The sequence below is a fragment of the Acartia tonsa genome, chromosome 5 (genome assembly GCF_053477335.1).
Source record: "Acartia tonsa isolate MP-2025a chromosome 5, ASM5347733v1, whole genome shotgun sequence".
In the NCBI taxonomy this organism is placed as follows: domain Eukaryota; kingdom Metazoa; phylum Arthropoda; class Copepoda; order Calanoida; family Acartiidae; genus Acartia; species Acartia tonsa.
In genome coordinates, this window is record NC_137264.1 from 41,817,219 (window position 1) to 41,828,524 (window position 11,306).

An 11,306-nucleotide genomic window follows, 5' to 3' on the forward strand; every position below is an offset into this window, starting at 1 on the left:
TGCTCTTTAGATCAAGCAACTTGTTTATGAAAAAATCACGTCTAAAGGCAATTTTATCTAGATCAATAATTAGAATTTGATATAAAGGTGCAATTGACAAAAATATACATTTCATATAAAGTTACATTTGACATATAGGTACACTTCACATATATGGTACGTTTCAAAAAGAGTACATTTGACATAAAGGTACACATCCCATAAAGATTCACATGATTTCAACATAGAAACAAATCAAGGTACATTTCATAATAAAAACATTCGATAATCTAAAAACTAAAATTTAAAAATAGGGGTCGGGGAAGTGCACCACACCATGCAGCGAAGTACCCATGAGAAAGGCCGCCCTAACCCAATATGAAAGAATCTTTTGTAGGGGGGTTAGGGGCGAAACTACTAGTTTAAAAATATAATCTCAATTAGGATATTAAAAAATATTTTGAGTATTTTTTTTAAATATGTTATTTATATGTGTATAGTTTTACATTCTGTTTATGTATTTAATTTTGGTAATTAGTCAATTACCAGTAGTAATAACTATTAAATATGATCACAAAGATTGGCTGGGAATTACTCGATGTGCGGAGATAAAGTTACTGCGCATGAATCTTGTAGGCTTGGGTAAATCCAACCTGTGCATAACCGGTAAGTGCCAAGCTTTTCTACAATTGGGACTTGTCTATAAAAGAGATAATGTACAACAAGGATCGGAGCTACTTTTTGTCTGATGTTAATTGCGAAAATATTTTTATATTATGTTTAACTTTCACACATATTGTAAATAAGATTTCAATTTGTGAAATTAAGATTGTAATGACTGTCTTATATTAGATATCTTATTTACATCAAGCGTATGTGTCCCTAGCTCCTAGGGGATGGGTTTTCAAATAAGCAGAAAATAGCCTTAAACCAAATCTAAAAATAAAACAGGCTAAAGCCATCCTGGGATCAAAGTGTAGCTTACAAAAAAAGGAGAACTCAATTAGTTCAGTAGCTATTTAAATCTCATCATAAAGCTTCATATTTATATTAATGGATATCTGCCTAAATAAATTGTATTTTGAAACTAAAATATTCCATAATGATATTTGCTGCGCTTATTATGGAAAAAATATTTCTTGGTTTTAGCCTGAAGGTTTAACGGCGCGCCTAAAAAATGAGAGATGTTTTGTACACTAAATACTTTTCTTTCCCATCCCCTGAGGCACCCTTGCAGGTTTTATAATCTTGTTCTTTACGTAATAGTAAATTTGAAACTGTCGCGTGCACGGAGATTCACGAGGGGGGTATCAAACCAATTGGGGGTGAAAAAAGGGGATGGTAGACCAATCTTTCTTTAATTGAAGCTACTTAATAATTTGAAATGTCCGTTCTAACTCAGGGATTAGATAGGTTTACACTGTACATATTTCCACAAAGTTTAGTTAAGATTTGCATATTCGTTGTGGTGCTAGATCGGTTCCTACATTTCTCACATTATGAATAAAAGGTTTCGTGACTTATTTTAGTTTAATGTTTTTTATAGCTCTGCTCAAAAGTTAATTTTTTTTCAGGATGTCTATCTAATTTTTTTTAGCTTCGATACTTATGGATGTTGTCATCATTCCTTGTTATTTGTTTGTACTGAAAGATATCGTAAGCCACTGCACATATGGTTCTCCTTTATAATGAAGCTTATTATATAAAATCTATCGATGAAAAAGAGTATTTTTCAGGAAAGAATAATTTTTCTCGTATTCATTTGAATCTGGTGGATAGGAACCGGTTCTCATGAATACGAAAAACTATGTCTAGCATCGTATTATATCCAGTTTTCTACGAATATAGCACCACGGGGCTAAAAAAACTAGTTTTAATCTTATAATTGTACATTCTATATCCGCGGAAAGCCGTTTATAATACGATACGAGAAATAACTATTCCGCCATTGCTTTATTTATCAGAATCAATCGGATTTTGTTTAATTGAGGGTAATATAATTTTGAAATCGTGGCTGTATTGTATAAATATTGTAATACAATCGGACAAACTATAACTATATTGAGTAGCCGCGATACTAACATAAGTTGAAAAGTACATGACAAGTGACTCAAATATAACATAGACAGATGGACATACAATTATTCCAGAGTAACAGGTTAGAGAGGACACCAATCAATACTAACATAGACATAGACAAACAGATTGGTTTCAGTGCTCAACATGCACTTTGTGAAAGAACCGTTTGTTATATTATAACTAAAAGAATTATAGTTATACCTCTCCAATTCTCTGTAGAAAGGTCAATTAATATTGCCTAAATTTATGCACAAACCAACCATTATTGCCAAATGTCAGTGCAAACAATTATTTTTGTCACTTTTCTTGCTAGCGCCGGAGCGGTGATAAAAACTAATATAGAAAGAATAGATGATAAATTCATTCATTTTGACCAATGGGACGACAGTATATTATTTAGTAAGTTTGATTATTTAGAAAGGAAAGGGTCATAGGCGTCCAAGGGGGGGGGGGTAATGGGCCATTTGGCACCCCCAAAATTTTGTGAACAATACCCCCCCCAAAAAAAATTACCCCTAACGATTTTGGGGGGGGTATTTACCCCCCCAAACCATTTTGGGGGGATATTTACCCCCCCCCAAATTGAATGTTCTTAAAAAAAAATTTTACTGAACATTTTTTTTTGGGGGGGGGAGGGAGTAATCCCCGCCTTCCCCCCCCCCCCTAAAAAAAGTCATAGTGTGACTCGAGCCTTGAGGTGTAATATATCTTATGTTCCTCGTTTGGTCTCCTAATAGTTAATGAAAAGTATATCCTAAATGGCTTTTGATAGTTTATTTTAGGATAGGTTATATTGGTTTAGGTGATTGCCCCACATGGTTTAGCAATTGGCCCCCCGCAGGGGCTAGAAATAGGAGAGAAGCTTGTGTGAAAAAACGAAGAAACGCCCCTTAAAGAGCGTTGCCACAAAAGGGACTAAAACCCCAATATAGTCCAACCAGTTGAAACAGTTCTTAACCATGATAACAAAAAATTTAATAGTTTGATCATGTTTTATTTGCTTGGGCCTTTATAAGGGCTAAAACCATCCCGGGGATCTATGATGTAATTGTAAAGCACTGAAGATTCCATAAAATAGATACCTAACTAAATTAAATATTTCATTAAATAATGAAAAAGAATTTCTATAGGCGATTTCTTTTGGGAGGATGTCAGGGTGTCTCAAAACTAGTTATAAAACTTACCAGGACCTATAAGACGCTTCACTTTAAAAGTATAATCATATTAGTTCATTGGTTAGTGAGTTAATTATTGTATTTTTATGTTCTAAAGAATGAGATACTACTATATATTTGAATAGTAGTGGCGCCCTTAGCATCTAAGAACTCGTGTTTTCTAAAGGGTAAAAAGGGAGGAGAAAAATAGCCTAAAACCACTCAAAGGATTGACCTATAATAGTGTGGAACCATCATGGGATCTATGTGAAGCTTTCCTAAAAAGGAGAACTCAGTATTAAAAGTAATGAAATCTGAAGCTATAGTCAAATAAACCTTACTTACTACTTTATGTTATAGGATAGTACTTATTAACTTAACCCTTACAGATCGGGCCCCTATTCCCACCTTAATAGATCGGGGGGGGGGGGTCATATTGACCCCCCCCCTCTATCTCGGCTTCTGTTACAGATAAAGACGTAAAATTTTTTTCTGGTGGTTCATGTGTATTTTTAGAGACAATTACTTTTTCTAGTCATAGCGGTCAGGCCGCTCCTTAGCCGCTTTTTAGCGGCCAGCCGCTAAATTTTAAAACAGCTGTAGAGCGGCCAATTTTGCAGCTAGGATGACCAAATTTTGGGACGAACTCTTATTTTTCATAACAAAAAAATTACTTTTTCTGATCATCGCCGAAAAACGGCAAATAACGGAAACCGCCATTTTCGGCGGTTACGGCGGTAAAACGGCGGTTGGCAGCGCCAAATAATATTTTTATCTGTTTATTGTTGCTCAAGGATTTACCAAAAAAAAATTTAGGTCTCTAGCTGTAATAGAAGCCACGATATTCATGATATATGTCTGTAGTAAAAGCCGGACAAAAATTGGTCATAAAGTCGGTCAGGGTGCGGTCAAACGGTCATAACACCACATTTCTCATAATGTCATTGATATCTCAGTATTCACCAAAAAAATTTAGGTTTCTACCTTATACACAAAAGTCATAATGTAGAAATTAAGATTTATTTAGAATATTTTTTTAATTTTGGTGCTACCCAACCGACTTTGACCGGACACCACGACCGACACAGACCAGATATCCTAATAAAATCAACTCTTGCCGACGTATAATTACTAAACTTAAAAAGTCATGAAGTCACAGCTCTCCATCTTACCTACAAAAAAAATGACATTGAAAAAACTAGAGGGGGGGGTCAATATGACCCCCCCCCCGATCTGTAAGGGTTAATAGATTAGGTAGGTGCTTTTTTTACATAATTAAATTACCCCCCCCAAAAATTTTACCCCCGGGGTAAATTAGTTTGGGGGGGGTAATTACCCCCCCCCCCCAACAGATTTGGGGGGAGTATTTACCCCCCCCAACAGACTTTAGGGGGGGTAATTACCCCCCCAATCAAATTTTACCCCCGGGGTAAAAATTTTGGGGGGGTAAAAAAAAATTTCGGCGTGCTTCGCGCGCCATTTTACCCCCCCCCAAACACGAATTACCCCCCCCCCTAAAATTTTTTACCCCCCCCCCAAAAAAAAACTTGGACGCCCCTGGAAAGGGTAGTATTTTTATATCATTCTTATAATTAGTCAGAAATAAGAAGTTGAATTACATTTTTTGGTAAAACTGTGTTGGGGAAATTATATCGTGGAAAAATTTAATAGCTTGTAATATAATCATATGCGACTAAAGATTTATATTTTAATTTATTTTTAAATTGAACAAATTTTTGTGTCTAATTTAACATCTAGGGTAAGATATCTGTTGTAGCGACTAAGAAATAAATTAACACTATAAACATAGAGTAAATTTAAGATTAAAATAGCTTGGTCATTCTTAGACCTTATACACGGTTGGGCGCTCAGATGTCAAAACTTTATTTTAGTGTTTGGCCAAAATGACTTAGCAATTGTATCTGTAAGTACGTCTAATAACACCCTTTGCTATTTTTAAAATCCTAGAAAATTTTTTTTGCAAGAAAATTGCATAAATTCGCAACCTTTTTTAGAACCACTACATAACTCAAGTTTTAAAACTTTTTATATAAAATCCTTTTTACAAAAAATATCAATAATTACTTAAAATTAAACCTGAAAGAAAAAAAATCTCATTACACGTGTTAATTTGCATGTTTTAGGTCTTTTTTTGAGGAAAGTATAACTTCCACATTTTTGACAATAATATATTTTTTTAACATTTCAAAGTAAAATATAATAAAACCTAAACGATTTTTCTTGAATTATCAGTTGAAAATTTCATCAAACATGCAATTTAAGTGATGAAAATTTAATAAAATCATTTTTTGAATGTTTAGAATTACCAATTTTCTACATTTAAAACAAAATGTTAACAAAATTTAAAAACATTTTAATATATAACTTTAAAAATCAATAACATTTTATAAAATGATGTTTTAAAAAATAAATCATTAAAAGGTATTAAAATGCATTTTAAGTTGCTTAAAATTAAAACGAGAATATCTTTTTACACTTTATTCTTTGTAATAGAGATTAATCGTCATTTGCTGAAAATGAAACATTTAATAAACTAATTGAATCTTTTTGTGACCATGTTTAAACTTTTTAATTTTTACACTAAGGTGTTTTTTAATGAAAATCTTTGTTGAATTCTCTTTTGCGACAAAAAAAGAAAGGGAATTTTTTACTATTTCTAGGTTATCTTATGTAATTTAAACTATATAATATGAAATAATTTTTAATTGTCTTTCTTTTGAGCCACAAAACACTGTAAAATGTAACATATATGCAAAAATAACAATTTTTTTAATGAATATTATAATATCCTTATATGACATTGCGTCAGAGCTTATTCTTTAGATCATATGTTCATGAAAAGTAGTCATAAACTTGGAGGGTTGCGCTATTTATTAGAATATTAAATAAACTTGAATGGTAAAAATATTAGCATAGCCTTTGTCAATTCAAATGCTTTAGGTATATTATTCGGAAAGTTAGTTAAAAAAGAGAGAACTTGCTGTGTATACTGTTGAAAGACTTTCAAAAATGTAAATTACAAAGCAATCATAAAAGATCGGGTCGTAGGCAAGTCTTAGTCGGGGGTTTTCTGATAGCAAATATTGCGTTATTGGTATACAATGTAAAAAAAAACATTTTAAAGAAATTCTTTAAATAAAACCCAACGTGTATTGGCAGTACAAACATCTTAATGCTAGCAGACATATGTTTATCAACATTTGCAGAAAACTATTTCCACAAGAAAAATTATTCAGGTTTCTACTTCACAATTTTAAATATTTCTTTCTGATAAAATGTTTGACATATATCGTATAATCATTTACCAAAAAAAATATTTTGATAATTTAGATTTCAGAGAAGATTAATCCTTTCAAAAAACTAAGACGACATTTTGCATCTTCTGTCATGACATTTTAGAAAAAATATAAAAAAAACAAAATTTAGTATGAAAACTATTTTCATCGATTTTTCTGAAGGTATTATCGTATTCTGTGGCTTTGTTATTATCATTTACTTATATCGAAAGTGCCAAACATTGTACCCTAACTTATTCATTTAATAAAAAACTAACCGTGCTTAGTAAATAGCCTTTAACTTAATATGGGGAACTCGATATCGTTCAGTGGCTTACTCATACTATTTTAACTATTTCGACCAACTATGGGTGGGTTGTGATGACTTCCATCTATTACTATTTTTTACAATTTCAATAAAAATCTGTCTTTATAAATAAAACTAAACTCTAAATGCTTAAAGGAAAATAATGTATTATTTCTTTATTTACAAAAATAAATTATTTATAAACTGAATTAATCATTTATTAAATTTTTGTACTTCTTCATTATTATGATGATAATACCCATAAAACAAAAAATATAGCTCAACAAATCAGACGGGCAAACATTATGTAGGGACTGCAATTTTAATATTTATAAAGAAACAACATATTTTCTTTTAAATCTGAGCCTTAAGTTATATCATTAAATAGATTAAATACGGCTTTTCGTACAAACATTGTTGAAGATTACAAAATTGACTTTAAAAGTAAACATTTTTAATTTATGTACACTTTTTACTTTTTTTGAAAAGGTGATTTTTGCTCTTTTAAAAAGTTTACAATTAATACAGTAAAACAAGGTTGACAACATACATTAAAGCGAAGCTCTGAAATGGTATGACAATTAAACATTAACACTTGTAGAGTGTCAGAACTAAATAATCAGAATACAAATTTATAAAAGTCGACACAAAATTGTAAGTAAATTTCTTGAAAAACTGCTTAAATACAGGATAATGTTTAAGGACATACTTACATTTTTATACATAGATATGCTTCACTTATAACATTGTTCTTTGTTGTCATCGGAATCAGTATTCAAAAAATCAGATCAATCGGATTATAAAATCACATAAAAATTTGTGTTAAAAATGATAACAAATCAACATAAAATCGTACCTAACTACTACAGAAACCACCATGCAAAGTTTGAAATCGATAAGACAATTCTAACATGCCTAAATTAACATAAAAAGCTATCCGCTCCGGACGGACGGACACACCCCAATTATAGAAAAAGCTTCACTTTTAAAAATTACAATATTTCTACACAGTTTTTGTTGAGCAGATTTCAGGTAATTTGTGTTGATTGTGGTCTCTACTATGTTTCTTCATACTGGGTACACACCTCACAAGAATGTAAATCAAAGGAATCTAAAAAATATTTTATGGGTGTACAGAAAGTGTCATGTGTGACGTCATAAAAATACGTCTAAAAAGGAAGGATGAGAGGAGAAGTGGGAAAGGAAACCCCTAAAAAGGGCGTTCCTACGAAAGGTCTATTTTATAAAAGGTCAACCTTTACAAAAGATCTACTCATGCAAAAGATTTACCTCTATAAAAGGTCTTCTCTACAAAAGGTCTAATCATACAAATTTACTGGTTGAGGTAAGGGTCGATTTTTTTAAAAAGGGGTGAATTTAGACGTTTTTTTATGGCGTCACACATGACACTTACCATATTTCAATAATTTATGTGTGATAGTCTAATTATTAGAGAAATAAAGGGTTGTAGATTAATTTTACTGCTATTGTCCGCTCCATACTACCACTTGATTTCCAAACGATTGAGAGGCAGTTTCTATCAAAGGGCCGAGTGGATTTTTTTTATGATGGAGGAGGGGTAGTTCTTTGTTTGTTTGCCTATTACATTAGGTCAAGTTAAATAGGTTATATTATGTACTCGATAGCCCCTCAGGGTCAGGGCATTGTTGGTATAGGCCAGACAGGTTAAGGCCCTTACAGGGTTTATGCATAGAAAAAAACTACCTCTTAATTTCAATTTATTTCTAAAATAAAGATTAGGGTTAGGGCTCGATTGACACTTTGAGCAAACCACCGATTAGGAATTGCTTACTGAAAGACCCATGAGACTAGCTTCAGCAGTGCAAGACCAGGAGAATCCGGCCACATCATAGATGGCACTCCCAGAGGAGGCTCCGATAAAACTTCCCAGAGATAATGCCATCACCCACATTCCACTCACCATTCCCTAGACACAAAATATTAATATTTGGATGAAATTCAATATTTTTTTAGTATGGCTTCAAAACAGATTACTATCCGCTGGATTAGAACCGGTTCCCAGTCATACTGAAAAATTAAGTAAAGCATCGTTATAAAGACAATTTTCCAAAATAGAATGATATCTGTAGTTGTACGTCCGTCTGTCTGGCAATCCGTCTGAAGCTTAAGATTAGCGAAGCCACTAGCCGTCAAGAAAGAGCTTCCTAACAAAACTAGTTATATTCTCATAACTTTTCGTCGGAAAGCTGTCGATAATACGATTTGATAAATAAACATTCTTATATAAAAGTAATAGTATATCTTGTCTGTGTGTCTGTAGTGATGTGAATTTTAAGCTTTTTTGTTCCTTAAATCTTTTTTATTTATTTTAGGGAAAGGTACATCCATAAGAGATATTGCCTCTAGAGAAAAAAAAACTTAAAATTAAGTTAAAATTTTAAAAATACATTTCAAGATTGTGGTTAAGATTGTAGCTTAGCCCCCCCCCCCCCTCCCTCTTTTAAATGCCCCCTTAGTTAGTTTTCAAAGTACTCGGAAACTATACTTACATGGGTTTGTTCAGTTTTAGCAAGTTTACCATTTACAGAACATTCTATTGTGGTATTCGGCAACCGTGAGCCATGCCTATGGCACCCCTGACCGGGGTTCGGGGAAGGGCCAAAGGCCCTCCCCCGAGTCCTGGGGAAGGGGTCTGCCGACCCCCTCCCTATGCCTAAAATTAATGATTGAATCTGACAGCCTTATTATGGTTAAGCTGCATTGTTAATTCCCCCCACCCTTCTCAGGGATGGGGGATCATTATTGCCCAAACTGACTATTGTACATGTATTATATTGCTGTTATTTATGATTATTTATTCCTATCTGTGTAGCTATTGTTTGTTGTATATAACTTTAGTAATCCTTAGACCTTCAATAAAGGAACAACTGAATAGATGCTGTTTATTATTTAGTGATTGCTAGAGAAGCGTAGCTTCTCTATAGTATAGGTGTCCACGTCTGTTCACACTGCCGTAGTCATTTTGAACTCTGGTGTCTGCCATTTACCCTAGGCAGATACCACAACTTTTGGTGACAGCTGTGTGAGATTACGGCAAACCACAAGTGTAGAGCAGACGTGCAGCTGAGGCTAAGGTACTCCCAGCAGTGAAACTGGCAAAACTGACACAAGCAACCTGAATTACCCACCCTGGATAGCAAGGTCTAACTCTGCATCCGGCAGTTGTGGAAGCGAAACAGCGAAACTTGACGGAGAACCGCGAGAAGCGCCGACATCTAACGGAGAATTGAGCGCTCAAGGGCTGAAACAGGCCTGCGGACTGGCTGAAACAGGCCAACTAAGTGCAAACGGCTGAAAATAGGCCAACATTTACTGCAAGAGATAGCAGGATTCGAACCAGCGGCGCTAGCAGGACGGGACATTCCCTGCCGCCATCAGCCGGATTCGGATACACGGCGCTGCAGGACGGGACATTCCCTGCCGCCGATAGACTGAAACAAGCCAAGGATTCGAACCAGCGGCGCCGCAGGACGGGACATTCCCTGCCGCCAACAGTCGGATTCGGATATACGGCGCTGCAGGACGGGACATTCCCTGCCGCCGATAGGCTGAAACACGCCAAATAGCTGCGAGCTGCGAGCCAACATACGAGTGTAGTGTACCAAGCAGAAGAAACTACGTCAACTCCAAGTATCCTGAGAGGCTACAGCGCAGCCACCCATCTAGAAAAGCAGATATTATATCACATTGTAGGGATTACCACCCTAGTGTGATGGCTAAACAATAGATTTATGAGCAAGGATTGGCAAACAATTTGTTGTGTATTGTGATAAAACTAAAAATAGAACAGGCTTGGTAAGCAAATCTGTTATGTATTGTGATAAGGCCAAAAATAGAATCTAGATGTAATATAACAATGCCTTGATAAACAATCTAACCACCCAAGCCTCCAGCACAACAAATACACCCCTTATTCCAGAGGAAAGGGAGGGGCCCACCATCCATTGAAGAGAATACAATCAAGGTGACATAACAATAAGCCCAGGATTAAGGAGAAAGGGCACCATTACCTCATCACACAGTTACCTCAAACCCACAGCACTCCCCCTTCCCCACAGGGGGAACGGACGGTTTTACCCCGTCCCCTCACGCGCTTCCCCCCTCCTACCCACACTTGACTAAGTCCGCCCACGGTGTGGAGCTAGCGATCGGGAGAACAGAGCGCCATTTACGGGTCGCGCAACAGAGTTCGGGACATATCACAAAATTCAACGGACAAAGCGGACCAATGAGAGAGCGAGTTGAGGGATAAGTGCGCGTTTTACCTGTGTGCGCGGATTTGACGGTGCGTAAGCGCGCTGCAAGGAAAGGACATTTCACGCACACACACACGCACACCCACACGCAGGAGCGGAGCTACTCCATAGCATCTAACAGAGATATTTTTAGAAAATAAGAATTACAAACTTCTCCCTCCTATCTATAGTGTGATAAAGGAAAACCCAATCA

General features: G+C 35.1%; 1 long non-coding RNA gene across 1 annotated transcript; it reads right to left on the reverse strand.

Annotated features, from left to right (window-relative positions):
• Nucleotides 1–7,021: 7,021 nt before the first annotated feature.
• Nucleotides 7,022–9,388, reverse strand: LOC145319530 (uncharacterized). Its single transcript, XR_013879918.1, has 3 exons — nucleotides 9,347–9,388; nucleotides 8,629–8,763; nucleotides 7,022–7,926 (listed from the first exon to the last, which is right to left on the reverse strand). It is a non-coding gene; the product is annotated as an uncharacterized LOC145319530 (long non-coding RNA).
• Nucleotides 9,389–11,306: the final 1,918 nt, after the last annotated feature.